The sequence below is a fragment of the Aulostomus chinensis genome, chromosome 4 (assembly GCF_037954235.1).
Source record: "Aulostomus chinensis isolate RoL2024-O1b breed Wild chromosome 4, RoL_Achi_v1.0, whole genome shotgun sequence".
Classification (NCBI taxonomy): domain Eukaryota; kingdom Metazoa; phylum Chordata; class Actinopteri; order Syngnathiformes; family Aulostomidae; genus Aulostomus; species Aulostomus chinensis.
In genome coordinates, this window is record NC_141323.1 from 27,805,435 (window position 1) to 27,819,778 (window position 14,344).

The 14,344-nt window shown below is 46.6% G+C and overlaps 18 non-coding genes and 9 pseudogenes across 18 annotated transcripts; all 27 read left to right on the forward strand.

Annotated features, from left to right (window-relative positions):
* Nucleotides 1–177: 177 nt before the first annotated feature.
* On the forward strand, nt 178–296 carry LOC147265056 (5S ribosomal RNA). The gene has a single exon (XR_015113600.1). It is a non-coding gene; the product is annotated as a 5S ribosomal RNA (ribosomal RNA).
* A 310-nt stretch (nt 297–606) lies between these two features.
* On the forward strand, nt 607–725 carry LOC147265057 (5S ribosomal RNA; annotated as a pseudogene).
* A 309-nt stretch (nt 726–1,034) lies between these two features.
* Nucleotides 1,035–1,153, forward strand: LOC147265058 (5S ribosomal RNA; annotated as a pseudogene).
* Nucleotides 1,154–1,464: 311 nt separating this feature from the next.
* Nucleotides 1,465–1,583, forward strand: LOC147265059 (5S ribosomal RNA). Its single transcript, XR_015115546.1, has one exon. It is a non-coding gene; the product is annotated as a 5S ribosomal RNA (ribosomal RNA).
* A 309-nt stretch (nt 1,584–1,892) lies between these two features.
* LOC147265060 (5S ribosomal RNA) lies at nt 1,893–2,011 on the forward strand. The gene has a single exon (XR_015115234.1). It is a non-coding gene; the product is annotated as a 5S ribosomal RNA (ribosomal RNA).
* A 310-nt stretch (nt 2,012–2,321) lies between these two features.
* LOC147265061 (5S ribosomal RNA) lies at nt 2,322–2,440 on the forward strand. The gene has a single exon (XR_015113745.1). It is a non-coding gene; the product is annotated as a 5S ribosomal RNA (ribosomal RNA).
* Nucleotides 2,441–2,751: 311 nt separating this feature from the next.
* Nucleotides 2,752–2,870, forward strand: LOC147265062 (5S ribosomal RNA; annotated as a pseudogene).
* A 309-nt stretch (nt 2,871–3,179) lies between these two features.
* On the forward strand, nt 3,180–3,298 carry LOC147265063 (5S ribosomal RNA). The gene has a single exon (XR_015113497.1). It is a non-coding gene; the product is annotated as a 5S ribosomal RNA (ribosomal RNA).
* A 310-nt stretch (nt 3,299–3,608) lies between these two features.
* Nucleotides 3,609–3,727, forward strand: LOC147265064 (5S ribosomal RNA). Its single transcript, XR_015113608.1, has one exon. It is a non-coding gene; the product is annotated as a 5S ribosomal RNA (ribosomal RNA).
* Nucleotides 3,728–4,036: 309 nt separating this feature from the next.
* LOC147265065 (5S ribosomal RNA) lies at nt 4,037–4,155 on the forward strand (annotated as a pseudogene).
* Nucleotides 4,156–4,467: 312 nt separating this feature from the next.
* LOC147265066 (5S ribosomal RNA) lies at nt 4,468–4,586 on the forward strand. Its single transcript, XR_015113315.1, has one exon. It is a non-coding gene; the product is annotated as a 5S ribosomal RNA (ribosomal RNA).
* Nucleotides 4,587–4,894: 308 nt separating this feature from the next.
* On the forward strand, nt 4,895–5,013 carry LOC147265067 (5S ribosomal RNA). The gene has a single exon (XR_015114802.1). It is a non-coding gene; the product is annotated as a 5S ribosomal RNA (ribosomal RNA).
* Nucleotides 5,014–5,323: 310 nt separating this feature from the next.
* LOC147265068 (5S ribosomal RNA) lies at nt 5,324–5,442 on the forward strand. The gene has a single exon (XR_015115567.1). It is a non-coding gene; the product is annotated as a 5S ribosomal RNA (ribosomal RNA).
* Nucleotides 5,443–5,753: 311 nt separating this feature from the next.
* LOC147265069 (5S ribosomal RNA) lies at nt 5,754–5,872 on the forward strand (annotated as a pseudogene).
* A 309-nt stretch (nt 5,873–6,181) lies between these two features.
* On the forward strand, nt 6,182–6,300 carry LOC147265070 (5S ribosomal RNA). Its single transcript, XR_015113499.1, has one exon. It is a non-coding gene; the product is annotated as a 5S ribosomal RNA (ribosomal RNA).
* A 309-nt stretch (nt 6,301–6,609) lies between these two features.
* LOC147265071 (5S ribosomal RNA) lies at nt 6,610–6,728 on the forward strand (annotated as a pseudogene).
* Nucleotides 6,729–7,038: 310 nt separating this feature from the next.
* LOC147265072 (5S ribosomal RNA) lies at nt 7,039–7,157 on the forward strand. Its single transcript, XR_015115027.1, has one exon. It is a non-coding gene; the product is annotated as a 5S ribosomal RNA (ribosomal RNA).
* A 309-nt stretch (nt 7,158–7,466) lies between these two features.
* Nucleotides 7,467–7,585, forward strand: LOC147265073 (5S ribosomal RNA). The gene has a single exon (XR_015114634.1). It is a non-coding gene; the product is annotated as a 5S ribosomal RNA (ribosomal RNA).
* A 309-nt stretch (nt 7,586–7,894) lies between these two features.
* Nucleotides 7,895–8,013, forward strand: LOC147265074 (5S ribosomal RNA). Its single transcript, XR_015114246.1, has one exon. It is a non-coding gene; the product is annotated as a 5S ribosomal RNA (ribosomal RNA).
* Nucleotides 8,014–8,742: 729 nt separating this feature from the next.
* On the forward strand, nt 8,743–8,861 carry LOC147265075 (5S ribosomal RNA). Its single transcript, XR_015115493.1, has one exon. It is a non-coding gene; the product is annotated as a 5S ribosomal RNA (ribosomal RNA).
* Nucleotides 8,862–9,171: 310 nt separating this feature from the next.
* LOC147265076 (5S ribosomal RNA) lies at nt 9,172–9,290 on the forward strand. The gene has a single exon (XR_015113900.1). It is a non-coding gene; the product is annotated as a 5S ribosomal RNA (ribosomal RNA).
* Nucleotides 9,291–9,599: 309 nt separating this feature from the next.
* LOC147265077 (5S ribosomal RNA) lies at nt 9,600–9,718 on the forward strand. The gene has a single exon (XR_015114489.1). It is a non-coding gene; the product is annotated as a 5S ribosomal RNA (ribosomal RNA).
* Nucleotides 9,719–10,026: 308 nt separating this feature from the next.
* LOC147265078 (5S ribosomal RNA) lies at nt 10,027–10,145 on the forward strand. The gene has a single exon (XR_015113901.1). It is a non-coding gene; the product is annotated as a 5S ribosomal RNA (ribosomal RNA).
* A 309-nt stretch (nt 10,146–10,454) lies between these two features.
* LOC147265079 (5S ribosomal RNA) lies at nt 10,455–10,573 on the forward strand. The gene has a single exon (XR_015115275.1). It is a non-coding gene; the product is annotated as a 5S ribosomal RNA (ribosomal RNA).
* A 310-nt stretch (nt 10,574–10,883) lies between these two features.
* On the forward strand, nt 10,884–11,002 carry LOC147265080 (5S ribosomal RNA; annotated as a pseudogene).
* A 310-nt stretch (nt 11,003–11,312) lies between these two features.
* LOC147265081 (5S ribosomal RNA) lies at nt 11,313–11,431 on the forward strand (annotated as a pseudogene).
* A 310-nt stretch (nt 11,432–11,741) lies between these two features.
* Nucleotides 11,742–11,860, forward strand: LOC147265082 (5S ribosomal RNA; annotated as a pseudogene).
* Nucleotides 11,861–14,344: the final 2,484 nt, after the last annotated feature.

Here is a 14,344-nt window from a genome sequence, read left to right on the forward strand (position 1 = left end):
AGTAGACAGATGGCAGATGCAGTACTTTTCTGTAGATGACATCAACATTCTTTTCTTTTATTGACAGGACACCTATTTGGCGTGTGAAAAGACCCTGAGGCTTTTGCGCTTCACTTTTTTTCTGAGGTTGTAAAGTGAGTGAAATGGATGTAGAGCCCATGTGTGTCAGAGTCAAGGGCTTACAGCCATACCACTCTCAACACGCCCGATCTCGTCTGATCTCGGAAGCTAAGCAGGGTGGGGCCTGGTTAGTACTTGGATGGGAGACCGCCTGGGAATACCAGGTGCTGTAAGCTTTTTTGTTTCTTTGTGAGGAAAGGGCAGCTTTGAGTCTTTGGGGACCAGCATGAGCGAGCTTCCCTCACACACCTTTTCTTGAAGCGCCCTCCGCATCTTTGGAATGGAATGTCATGCAGTTTGTAATTTGAAGTCGACAGATGGAGGATGCAGTACTTTTCTCTGGATGACATCAACATTCTTTTCTTTATATTGACAGGACACCTATTTGGCGTGTGAAAAGACCCTGAGGCTGTTGCGCATCACTTTTTTTCTGAGGTTTTAAAGTGAGTGAAATGGATTTAGAGCCCATGTGTTTAAGAGTCAAGGGCTTACGGCCATACCACTCTGCACACGCCCAATCTCGTCTGATCTCGGAAGCTAAGCAGGGTCTGGCCTGGTTAGTACTTGGATGGGAGACCGCCTGGGAATAACAGGTGCTGTAAGCTTTTTTGTTTCTTTGTGAGGAAAGGGCAGCTTTGAGTCTTTGGGGACCAGCATGAGCGAGCTTCCCTCACACACCTTTTCTTGAAGCGCCCTCCGCAGCTTTGGAATGGAATGTCATGCAGTGGTTAATTTGAAGTAGACAGATGGCAGATGCAGTACTGTTCTCTAGATGACATCAACATTCTTTTCTTTTATTGACAGGACACCTATTTGGCGTGTGAAAAAAACCTGAGGCTTTTGCGCTTCACTTTTTTTCTGAGGTTTTAAAGTGAGTGAAATGGATATAGAGCCCATGTGTGTAAGAGTCAAGGGCTTACGGCCATACCACTCTGAACACGCCCGATCTCGTCGTATCTCGGAAGCTACGCATGGTCGGGCCTGGTTAGTACTTGGATGTTAGACCGTCTGGGAATACCAGGTGCTGTAAGCTTTTTTGTTTCTTTGTGAGGAAATGGCAGCTTTGAGTCTTTGGGGACCAGCATGAGCGAGCTTCCCTCACACACCTTTTCTTGAAGCGTTTTTCCGCAGGTTTAAAATTGAATGTCATGCAGCGTGTAATTTGAAGTAGACAGATGACAGATGCAGTAGTTTTCTCTCGATGACATTAACATTCTTTTCGTTGTATTGACAGGACACCTATTTGGCGTGTGAAAAGACCCTGAGGCTGTTGCGCATTGCTTTTTTTCTGAGGTTGTAAAGTGAGTGAAATGGATATAGAGCCCATGTGTGTAAGAGTCAAGGGCTTACGGCCATACCACTCTGAACACGCCCGATCTCGTCTGATCTCGGAAGCTAAGCAGGGTTGGGCCTGGTTAGTACTTGGATGGGAGACCGCCTGGGAATACCAGGTGCTGTAAGCTTTTTTGTTTCTTTGTGAGCAAAGGACAGCTTTGAGTCTTTGGGGACCAGCATGAGCGAGCTTCCCTCACACACCTTTTCTTGAAGCGCCCTCCGCAGCTTTGGAATGGAATGTCATGCAGTGGTTAATTTGAAGTAGACAGATGGCAGATGCATTACTTTTCTCTAGATGACATCAACATTCTTTTCTTTTATTGACAGGACACCTATTTGGCGTGTGAAAAAACCCTGAGGCTTTTGCGCTTCACTTTTTTTCTGAGGTTGTAAAGTGAGTGAAATGGATATAGAGCCCATGTGTGTAAGAGTCAAGGGCTTACGGCCATACCACTCTGAACACGCCCGATCTCGTCTGATCTCGGAAGCTAAGCAGGGTCGGGCCTGTTTAGTACTTGGATGTTAGACCGTCTGGGAATACCAGGTGCTGTAAGCTTTTTTGTTTCTTTGTGAGTAAAGGGAAGCTTTGAGTCTTTGGGGACAAGCATGAGCGAGCTTCCCTCACACACCTTTTCTTGAAGCGCCTTTCTGCAGCTTTGAAATTGAATGTCATGCAGCGTGTAATTTGAAGTAGACAGATGGCAGATGCAGTACTTTTCTCTAGATGACATCACCATTCTTTTCTTTTATTGACAGGACACCTATTTGGCGTGTGAAAAAACCCTGAGGCTTTTGCGCTTCACTTTTTTTCTGAGGTTGTAAAGTGAGTGAAATGGATATAGAGCCCATGTGTGTAAGAGTCAAGGGCTTACGGCCATACCACTCTGAACACGCCCGATCTCGTCTGATCTCGGAAGCTAAGCAGGGTCGGGCCTGGTTAGTACTTGGATGGGAGACCGCCTGGGAATACCAGGTGCTGTAAGCTTTTTTGTTTCTTTGTGAGGAAAGGGCAGCTTTGAGTCTTTGGGGACCAGCATGAGCGAGCTTCCCTCACACACCTTTTCTTGAAGCGCCTTTCTGCAGCTTTGAAATGGAATCTCATGCAGTGTGTAACTTGAAGTAGACAGATGGAGGATGCAGTACTTTTCTCTTGATGACATCAACATTCTTTTCTTTGTATTGACAGGACACCTATTTGACGTGTGAAAAGACCCTGAGGCTGTTGCGCATCACTTTTTTTCTGAGGTTGTAAAGTGAGTGAAATAGATATAGAGCCCATGTGTGTGAGAGTCAAGGGCTTACGGCCATACCACTCTGAACACGCCCGATCTCGTCTGATATCTGAAGCTTAGCAGGGTCGGGCCTTGTTAGTACTTGGATGGGAGACCGCCTGGGAATACCAGGTGCTGTAAGCTTTTTTGTTTCTTTGTGAGGAAAGGGCAGCTTTGAGTCTTTGGGGACCAGCATGAGCAAGCTTCCCTCACACACCTTTTCTTGAAGCGCCCTCCGCAGCTTTGGAATGGAATGTCATGCAGTGGTTAATTTGAAGTAGACAGATGGCAGATGCAGTATTTTTCTGTAGATGACATCAACATTCTTTTCTTTTATTGACAGGACACCTATTTGGCGTGTGAAAAGACCCTGAGGCTTTTGCGCTTCACTTTTTTTCTGAGGTTGTAAAGTGAGTGAAATGGATGTAGAGCCCATGTGTGTAAGACTCAAGGGCTTACAGCCATACCACTCTCAACACGCCCGATCTCGTCTGATCTCGGAAGCTAAGCAGGGTCGGGCCTGGTTAGTACTTGGATGGGAGACCGCCTGGGAATACCAGGTGCTGTAAGCTTTTTTGTTTCTTTGTGAGGAAAGGGCAGCTTTGAGTCTTTGGGGACCAGCATGAGCGAGCTTCCCTCACACACCTTTTCTTGAAGCGCCCTCCGCATCTTTGAAATGGAATGTCATGCAGTTTGTAATTTGAAGTCGACAGATGGAGGATGCAGTACTTTTCTCTGGATGACATCAACATTCTTTTCTTTATATTGACAGGACACCTATTTGGCGTGTGAAAAGACCCTGAGGCTGTTGCGCATCACTTTTTTTCTGAGGTTTTAAAGTGAGTGAAATGGATTTAGAGCCCATGTGTTTAAGAGTCAAGGGCTTACGGCCATACCACTCTGCACACGCCCAATCTCGTCTGATCTCGGAAGCTAAGCAGGGTCGGGCCTGGTTAGTACTTGGATGGGAGACCGCCTGGGAATACCAGGTGCTGTAAGCTTTTTTGTTTCTTTGTGAGGAAAGGGCAGCTTTGAGTCTTTGGGGACCAGCATGAGCGAGCTTCCCTCACACACCTTTTCTTGAAGCGCCCTCCGCAGCTTTGGAATGGAATGTCATGCAGTGGTTAATTTGAAGTAGACAGATGGCAGATGCAGTACTGTTCTCTAGATGACATCAACATTCTTTTCTTTTATTGACAGGACACCTATTTGGCGTGTGAAAAAAACCTGAGGCTTTTGCGCTTCACTTTTTTTCTGAGGTTTTAAAGTGAGTGAAATGGATATAGAGCCCATGTGTGTAAGAGTCAAGGGCTTACGGCCATACCACTCTGAACACGCCCGATCTCGTCGTATTTCGGAAGCTACGCATGGTCGGGCCTGGTTAGTACTTGGATGTTAGACCGTCTGGGAATACCAGGTGCTGTAAGCTTTTTTTGTTTCTTTGTGAGGAAATGGCAGCTTTGAGTCTTTGGGGACCAGCATGAGCGAGCTTCCCTCACACACCTTTTCTTGAAGCGTTTTTCCGCAGGTTTAAAATTGAATGTCATGCAGCGTGTAATTTGAAGTAGACAGATGACAGATGCAGTAGTTTTCTCTCGATGACATTAACATTCTTTTCGTTGTATTGACAGGACACCTATTTGGCGTGTGAAAAGACCCTGAGGCTGTTGCGCATTGCTTTTTTTCTGAGGTTGTAAAGTGAGTGAAATGGATATAGAGCCCATGTGTGTAAGAGTCAAGGGCTTACGGCCATACCACTCTGAACACGCCCTATCTCGTCTGATCTCGGAAGCTAAGCAGGGTTGGGCCTGGTTAGTACTTGGATGGGAGACCGCCTGGGAATACCAGGTGCTGTAAGCTTTTTTTTTCTTTGTGAGCAAAGGGCAGCTTTGAGTCTTTGGGGACCAGCATGAGCGAGCTTCCCTCACACACCTTTTCTTGAAGCGCCCTCCGCAGCTTTGGAATGGAATGTCATGCAGTGGTTAATTTGAAGTAGACAGATGGCAGATGCAGTACTTTTCTCTAGATGACATCAACATTCTTTTCTTTTATTGACAGGACACCTATTTGGCGTGTGAAAAAACCCTGAGGCTTTTGCGCTTCACTTTTTTTCTGAGGTTGTAAAGTGAGTGAAATGGATATAGAGCCCATGTGTGTAAGAGTCAAGGGCTTACGGCCATACCACTCTGAACACACCCGATCTCGTCTGATCTCGGAAGCTAAGCAGGGTCGGGCCTGTTTAGTACTTGGATGTTAGACCGTCTGGGAATACCAGGTGCTGTAAGCTTTTTTGTTTCTTTGTGAGTAAAGGGAAGCTTTGAGTCTTTGGGGACAAGCATGAGCGAGCTTCCCTCACACACCTTTTCTTGAAGAGCCTTTCTGCAGCTTTGAAATTGAATGTCATGCAGCGTGTAATTTGAAGTAGACAGATGGCAGATGCAGTACTTTTCTCTAGATGACATCACCATTCTTTTCTTTTATTGACAGGACACCTATTTGGCGTGTGAAAAAACCCTGAGGCTTTTGCGCTTCACTTTTTTTCTGAGGTTGTAAAGTGAGTGAAATGGATATAGAGCCCATGTGTGTAAGAGTCAAGGGCTTACGGCCATACCACTCTGAACATGCCCGATCTCGTCTGATCTCGGAAGCTAAGCAGGGTCGGGCCTGGTTAGTACTTGGATGGGAGACCGCCTGGGAATACCAGGTGCTGTAAGCTTTTTTGTTTCTTTGTGAGGAAAGGGCAGCTTTGAGTCTTTGGGGACCAGCATGAGCGAGCTTCCCTCACACACCTTTTCTTGAAGCGCCTTTCTGCAGCTTTGAAATGGAATCTCATGCAGCGTGTAACTTGAAGTAGACAGATGGAGGATGCAGTACTTTTCTCTTGATGACATCAACATTCTTTTCTTTGTATTGACAGGACACCTATTTGACGTGTGAAAAGACCCTGAGGCTGTTGCGCATCACTTTTTTTCTGAGGTTGTAAAGTGAGTGAAATAGATATAGAGCCCATGTGTGTGAGAGTCAAGGGCTTACGGCCATACCACTCTGAACACGCCCGATCTCGTCTGATATCTGAAGCTTAGCAGGGTCGGGCCTTGTTAGTACTTGGATGGGAGACCGCCTGGGAATACCAGGTGCTGTAAGCTTTTTTGTTTCTTTGTGAGGAAAGGGCAGCTTTGAGTCTTTGGGGACCAGCATGAGCGAGCTTCCCTCACACACCTTTTCTTGAAGCGCCCTCCGCATCTTTGAAATGGAATGTCATGCAGTGGTTAATTTGAAGTAGACAGATGGCAGATGCAGTACTTTTCTGTAGATGACATCAACATTCTTTTCTTTTATTGACAGGACACCTATTTGGCGTGTGAAAAGACCCTGAGGCTTTTGCGCTTCACTTTTTTTCTGAGGTTGTAAAGTGAGTGAAATGGATGTAGAGCCCATGTGTGTCAGAGTCAAGGGCTTACAGCCATACCACTCTCAACACGCCCGATCTCGTCTGATCTCGGAAGCTAAGCAGGGTCGGGCCTGGTTAGTACTTGGATGGGAGACCGCCTGGGAATACCAGGTGCTGTAAGCTTTTTTGTTTCTTTGTGAGGAAAGGGCAGCTTTGAGTCTTTGGGGACCAGCATGAGCGAGCTTCCCTCACACACCTTTTCTTGAAGCGCCCTCCGCATCTTTGGAATGGAATGTCATGCAGTGGTTAATTTGAAGTAGACAGATGGCAGATGCAGTACTTTTCTCTAGATGACATCAACATTCTTTTCTTTTAATGACAGGACACCGATTTGGCGTGTGAAAAGACCGTGAGGCTTTTGCGCTTCACTTTTTTTCTGAGGTTGTAAAGTGAGTGACATGGATATAGAGCCCATGTGTGCCAGAGTCAAGGACTTACGGCCATACCACTCTGAACACGCCCGATCTGGTCTGATCTCGGAAGCTAAGCAGGGTCGGGCCTGTTTAATACTTGGATGGGAGACCGCCTGTGAATACCAGGTGCTGTAAGCTTTTTTATTTCTTTGTGAGGAAAGGGCAGCTTTGAGTCTTTGGGGACCAGCATGAGTGAGCTTCCCTCACACACCTTTTCTTGAAGCGCCCTCCACAGCTTTGGAATGGAATGTCATGCAGTGTGTAATTTGAAGTAGACAGATTGCAGATGCAGTACTTTTCTCTAGATGACATCAACATTTTTTTCTTTGTATTGACAGGACAACTATTTGGTGTGTAAAAAGACCGTGAGGCTGTTGCGCTTCACTTTTTTTCTGAGGTTGTAAAGTGAGTGAAATGGATATAGAGCCCATGTGTGTAAGAGTCAAGGGCTTACGGCCATACCACTCTGAACACGCCCGATCTTGTCTGATCTCGGAAGCTGAGCAGGGTCGGGCCTGGTTAGTACTTGGATGGAAGACCGCCTGGGAATACCAGGTGCTGTAAGCTTTTTTGTTTCATTGTGAGGAAAGGGGAGATTTGAGTGTTTGGGGACCAGCATGAGCGAGCTTCCCTCACACACCTTTTCTTGAAGCGCCCTCCACAGCTTTCGAATGGAATGTCATGCAGTGTGTAATTTGAAGTCGACAGATTGCAGATGCAGTACTTTTCTCTAGATGACATCAACATTCTTTTCTTTGTATTGACAGGACAACTATTTGGTGTGTAAAAAGACCGTGAGGCTGTTGCACATCACATTTTTTTGAGGTTGTAAAGTGAGTGAAATGGATATAGAGCCCATGTGTGTGAGAGTCAAGGGCTTACGGCCATACCACTCTGAACACGCCCGATCTCGTCTGATCTCGGAAGCTTAGCAGGGTCGGGCCTGGTTAGTACTTGGATGGGAGACCGCCTGGGATTACCAGGTGCTGTAAGCTTTTTTGTTTCATTGTGAGGAAAGGGGAGATTTGAGTCTTTGGGGACCAGCATGAGCGAGCTTCCCTCACACACCTTTTCTTGAAGCGCCCTCCGCAGCTTTGGAATGGAATTTCATGCAGTGGTTAATTTGAAGAAGACAGATTGCAGATGCAGTACTTTTCTCTCGATGACATCAACATTCTTTTCTTTTATTGACAGGACACGTATTTGGCGTGTGAAAAGACCCTGAGGCTGTTGCGCATCACTTTTTTTCTGAGGTTGTAAAGTGTGTGAAATGGATATAGAGCCCATGTGTGTCAGAGTCAAGGGCTTACGGCCATACCACTCTGGACACGCCCGATCTCGTCTGATCTCGGAAGCTAAGCAGGGTCGGGCCTGGTTAGTACTTGGATGGAAGACCGCCTGGGAATACCATGTGCTGTAAGCTTTTTTGTTTCTTTGTGAGGAAAGGGCAGCTTTGAGTGTTTGGGGACCAGCATGAGCGAGCTTCCCTCACACACCTTTTCTTGAAGCGCCTTTCTGCAGCTTTGAATTGGAATGTCATGCAGTGTGTAATTTGAAGTAGACAGATGGAGGATGCAGTACTTTTCTCTCGATGACATCAACATTCTTTTCTTTGTATTGACAGGACACCTATTTGATGTGTGAAAAGACCCTGAGGCTGTTGCGCATCACTTTCTTTCTGAGGTTGTAAAGTGAGTGAAATGGATATAGAGCCCATGTGTGTCAGAGTCAGGGGCTTAAGGCCATACCATTCTGAACTCGTCTGATCGCGGAAGCTAAGCAGGGTCGGGCCTGGATAGTACTTGGATGGGAGACCCCCTGGAAATACCAGTTGCTGTAAGCTTTTTGGTTTCATTGTGAGGAAAGGGCAGCTTTGAGTGTTTGGGGACCAGCATGAGCGAGCTTCCCTCACACACCTTTTCTTGAAGCGCCCTCCACAGCTTTGGAATGGAATGTCATGCAGTGGTTAATTTGAAGTAGACAGATGGCAGATGCAGTACTTTTCTCTAGATGACATCAACATTCTTTTCTTTTATTGACAGGACACCTATTTGGCGTGTGAAAAGACCCTGAGGCTGTTGCGCTTCACTTTTTTTCTGAGGTTGTAAAGTGTGTGAAATGGATATAGAGCCCATGTGTGTAAGAGTCAAGGGCTTACGGCCATACCACTCTGAACACGCCCGATCTCGTCTGATCTCGGAAGCTAAGCAGGGTTGGACCTGGTTAGTACTTGGATGGGAGACCGCCTGGGAATACCAGGTGCTGTAAGCTTTTTTGTTTCATTGTGAGGAAAGGGCAGCTTTGAGTGTTTGGGGACCAGCATGAGCGAGCTTCCCTCACACACCTTTTCTTGAAGCGCCCTCCACAGCTTTCGAATGGAATGTCATGCAGTGTGAAATTTGAAGTAGATAGATTGCAGATGTAGTACTTTTCTCTAGATGACTTCAACATTCTTTTCTTTGTATTGACAGGACAACTATTTGGTGTGTAAAAAGACCGTGAGGCTGTTGCACATCACATTTTTTTTGAGGTTGTAAAGTGAGTGAAATGGATATAGAGCCCATGTGTGTGAGAGTCAAGGGCTTACGGCCATACCACTCTGAACACGCCCGATCTCGTCTGATCTCGGAAGCTTAGCAGGGTCGGGCCTGGTTAGTACTTGGATGGAAGACCGCCTGGGAATACCAGGTGCTGTAAGCTTTTTTGTTTCATTGTGAGGAAAGGGCCGCTTTGAGACTTTGGGGACCAGCATGAGCGAGCTTCCCTCACACACCTTTTCTTGAAGCGCCCTCCACAGCTTTGGAATGGAATGTCATGCAGTGGTTAATTTGAAGTAGACAGATGGCAGATGCAGTACTTTTCTCTAGATGACATCAACATTCTTTTCTTTTATTGACAGGACACCTATTTGGCGTGTGAAAAGACCCTGAGGCTGTTGCGCTTCACTTTTTTTCTGAGGTTGTAAAGTGAGTGAAATGGATATAGAGCCCATGTGTGTAAGAGGCAAGGCCTTACGGCCATTCCACTCTGAACACGCCCGATCTCGTCTGATCTCGGAAGCTAAGCAGGGTCGGGCCTGGTTAGTACTTGGATGGAAGACCGCCTGGGAATACCAGGTGCTGTAAGCTTTTTTATTTCTTTGTGAGGAAAGGGCAGCTTTGAGTCTTTGGGGACCAGCATGAGCGAGCTTCCCTCACACATTTTCTTGAAGTGCCCTCCACAGCTTTCGAATGGAATGTCATGCAGTGTGTAATTTGAAGTAGACAGATTGCAGATGCAGTACTTTTCTCTAGATGACATCAACATTCTTTTCTTTGTATTGACAGGACAACTATTTGGTGTGTAAAAAGACCGTGAGGCTGTTGCACATCACATTTTTTTTGAGGTTGTAAAGTGAGTGAAATGGATATAGAGCCCATGTGTGTGAGAGTCAAGGGCTTACGGCCATACCACTCTGAACACGCCCGATCTCGTCTGATCTCGGAAGCTTAGCAGGGTCGGGCCTGGTTAGTACTTGGATGGAAGACCGCCTGGGAATACCAGGTGCTGTAAGCTTTTTTGTTTCATTGTGAGGAAAGGGCCGCTTTGAGTCTTTGGGGACCAGCATGAGCGAGCTTCCCTCACACACCTTTTCTTGAAGCGCCCTCTGCAGCTTTGGAATGGAATTTCATGCAGTGGTTAATTTGAAGAAGACAGATGGCAGATGCAGTACTCTTCTCTCGATGACATCAACATTCTTTTCTTTTAATGACAGGACACCGATTTGGCGTGTGAAAAGACCCTGAGGCTGTTGGGCATCACTTTTTTTCTGAGGTTGTAAAGTGTGTGAAATGGACATAGAGCCCATGTGTGTAAGAGTACAGGGCTTACGGCCATACCACTCTGAACACGCCTGATCTCGTCTGATCTCAGAAGCTAAGCAGGGTCGGGCCTGGTTAGTACTTGGATGGGAGACCGCCTGGGAATACCAGGTGCTGTAAGCTTTTTTGTTTCATTGTGAGGAAAGGGCAGCTTTGAGTGTTTGGGGACCAGCATGAGCGAGCTTCCCTCACACACCTTTTCTTGAAGCGCCCTCCACAGCTTTCGAATGGAATGTCATGCAGTGTGTAATTTGAAGTAGACAGATTGCAGATGCAGTACTTTTCTCTAGATGACATCAACATTCTTTTCTTTGTATTGACAGGACAACTATTTGGTGTGTTAAAAGACCGTGAGGCTGTTGTCCATCACATTTTTTTTGAGGTTGTAAAGTGAGTGAAATGGATATAGAGCCCATGTGTGTGAGAGTCAAGGGCTTACGGCCATACCACTCTGAACACGCCCGATCTCGTCTGATCTCGGAAGCTTAGCAGGGTCGGGCCTGGTTAGTACTTGGATGGAAGACCGCCTGGAAATACCAATTGCTGTAAGCTTTTTGGTTTCATTGTGAGGAAAGGGCAGCTTTGAGTGTTTGGGGACCAGCATGAGCGAGCTTCCTTCACACACCTTTTCTTGAAGCGCCTTTCTGCAGCTTTGAAATGGAATGTCATGCAGCGTGTAATTTGAAGTAGACAGATGGCAGATGCAGTACTTTTCTCTAGATGACATCAACATTCTTTTCTTTTATCGACAGGACACCTATTTGGCGTGTGAAAAGACCGTGAGGCTTTTGCACGTCACTTTTTTTCTAAGGTTGTAAAGTGAGTGAAATGGATATAGAGCCCAGGTGTGTAAGAGTCAAAGGCTTACGGCCATACCCCTCTGAACACGCCCGATCTCGTCTGATCTCGGAAGCTAAGCAGGGTCGGACCTGGTTACTACTTGGATGGGAGACTGCCAGGCAGTCCCAGGTGCTGTAAGCTTTTTTGTTTCATTGTGAGGAAAGGGCAGCTTTGAGTGTTTGGGGACCAGCATGAGCGAGCTTCCCTCACACACCTTTTCTTGAAGCGCCTTTCTGCAGCTTTGAAATTGAATGTCATGCAGCGTGTAATTTGAAGTAGACAGATGGCAGATGCAGTACTTTTCTCTCGATGACATCAACATTCTTTTTTTTTATTGACAGGACACCGATTTGGCGTGTGAAAAGACCCTGAGGCTGTTGCGCATCACTTTTTTTCTGAGGTTGTAAAGTGAGTGAAATGGATATAGAGCCCATGTGTGTGAGAGTCAAGGGCTTACGGCCATCCCACTCTGAACACGCCCGATCTCGTCTGATCTCGGAAGCTTTGCAGGGTCGGGCCTGGTTAGTACTTGGATGGAAGACTACCTGGGAATACCAGGTGCTGTAAGCTTTTTTGTTTCTTTGTGAGGAAAGGGCAGCTTTGAGTCTTTGGGGACCAGCATGAGCGAGCTTCCCTCCCACACCTTTTCTTGAAGCACCCTCTGCAGCTTTGGAATGGAATTTCATGCAGTGGTTAATTTGAAGAAGACAGATGGCAGATGCAGTACTTTTCTCTCGATGACATCAACATTCTTTTGTTTTATTGACAGGACACCGATTTGGCGTGTGAAAAGACCCTGAGGCTTTTGCGCATCACTTTTTTTCTGAGGTTGTAAAGTGTGTGAAATGGATATAGAGCCCATGTGTGTGAGAGTCAAGGGCTTACGGCCATACCACTCTGAACACGCATGCGCCAATCAGACGGTACGCTGACAGCACGACACACGGAGGTCGCGGACTCCGCTTTTCCCATTTCTTTCGTTTTTTTCAGCCTTTTTCATTGTTCTTCCTTATTTTCCGTGCATTTTTGGTTCGTTTTTAGAGTGAACATTTTTTCCCCCCGACAGTTTTTATACTGATCGGGGGAGGTCAATTTGAGTTTTTTTTTTTTCCTAATGGAAAACTTTCGGACGGACCAAATGGATTTGAACTCTGCAAACGGATTTCAGATTACGAGCATGGAAAACGGACTTGACATAAACGCACAAACAGGTGAAGAAAATGAAAAATGGTTGCTTGTTAAAAGAAACAATCAGAAACGAAACATGAAGAAGTCAGAAGGAAAACTGCCGGAGGGAAATGCGAGAGCGGCTTCCGCAGCGACAGCGGGGGAAAGACGGCGAGCAGCGGCTGTTTCAGAGGAGATGAGCGCTGGAGCCGGTCCACAGGCAACGAGAGCTGGTGGCCTGAAGAACAGAGCTGAAGACGTGGTTCCGAGAAGACCTGGGCAGCGAGGAGCTACTGGAGAGGCGGCGGAGAGTGAGAGAGAATTGGCGGCGGAAAGAGATGCGGCGTCTGGTGGGGAAAGGCAGCTGCAGCAGCGACATGGAGCGGCGAAATCTGCGGGTGGCGACCACAAGTATGACAGAGAACTGACGGTCAGTGTCGAGGTAACTGGGCAGGATGAAGTCCCAGTTCTCGAATTAATGAGATGCATAAGAGCACTGTGTGGAGGTTTAATAGCCTGTAGGGCGACAGGGCCGCAGAAATATGAAATTACCATGTCACACATCAAAGGGAAAGAGAGAATCCTAGATGGTTTCAAAATTGGGGACAACACAGTGCATGTCAAAGATCTGTGTAATGATGAACTCATGGTTTCCTTTTTAAGCTTACCAGCTTACATCAGAGATGAGGAAATTTTACAAAAGCTAGAAGGGTGGGGAGTCTCAGCTGCATCAACTATAAGGAGGAGGATGTGGCCGGGTACGCAAATTGCTGATGGGACGCGGTTTCTCAAAGTAAAGTTTACAGATAAAGTCCAATCTCTGCCTTATTCAGCACGGTTTGACACAGCAATGGGACCGGAATATTTCAGGGTCATACATGATAGGCAGGCTAGGGTGTGTAGGATGTGCCTCCAGCCGGGGCACATCCTAAGGGACTGTCCTGAGTTCTCCTGCCATAAGTGTGGTGTCCAGGGGCATTATGCAAGGGAGTGCAACAGGAAACCTAATAAGATACAGAAATGTGAGGTGTGTTGGAACAAAATTGATGAATGTAATTGTAATTATAGTGATGAGGATATTGTGGTGGAATCTGGATCTGAGGAGCTGTACAGTGAGATGGAAGGTTTAAGTGAGGGAGGAACGGAGGATGAGGAGGAAGATGACGAGGTGGGTAGTGGCGCCGCCAAGCAGGCTGCTGGTGAGGGTTACGCCCCTCAGAGAACCCAGAGCCCTCCTAAAGTGGTGCAGAGCCCAGGCACAAGGCTTGGTTCAAGTCTGAATGACATGAGCACTGACTCAGGCCCACAGCAGAGAGGAAAGGATGGAGGAGGAAACGGGTCCGAAAAGGAGCCGGAGCCTTCTCAACTCCTGGAATCAATGGAGGTGGGGGATACCCCAAGAGAATTGCAGCCGGCGGCAGCCACATCCACCAGGGTACCTACCTTAAATGTGCCCTCCACCTTCCCTCCTCAGAGTAGATCAAACAGTGACTCGGAAATGGACTTTGCCACAATAAAAAATATTCGGAAAAAGCACACCTCAATAAAAGATGCTGCGATGAAGAAAAAACAGAAGAAAGAAGGAGGGAGAGGTAAAAAATCTTGAGGGAAAATTGGCTGTTTAAAGGTTTTTTTGGTCTGACCATGTTTCTGCTGCACTCCCTTAATGTCAATGGACTCCGCACTTATGGCAGGATGACCGCCATTTTACTTAAAAGCAAGTGTGACATTCTCTGCTTACAGGAGACAAGGTGGGAAGGGGATAGCGTGGCGGCAGCAAGCAAAATGTGGGAAGGAGATGTCTTTTTTAGCAACGGCACAAGTAAATCTTGTGGCGTAGCTATTTTAGTAAAAAAGACTATAAGTACCAATAGCAAGTTAATATAT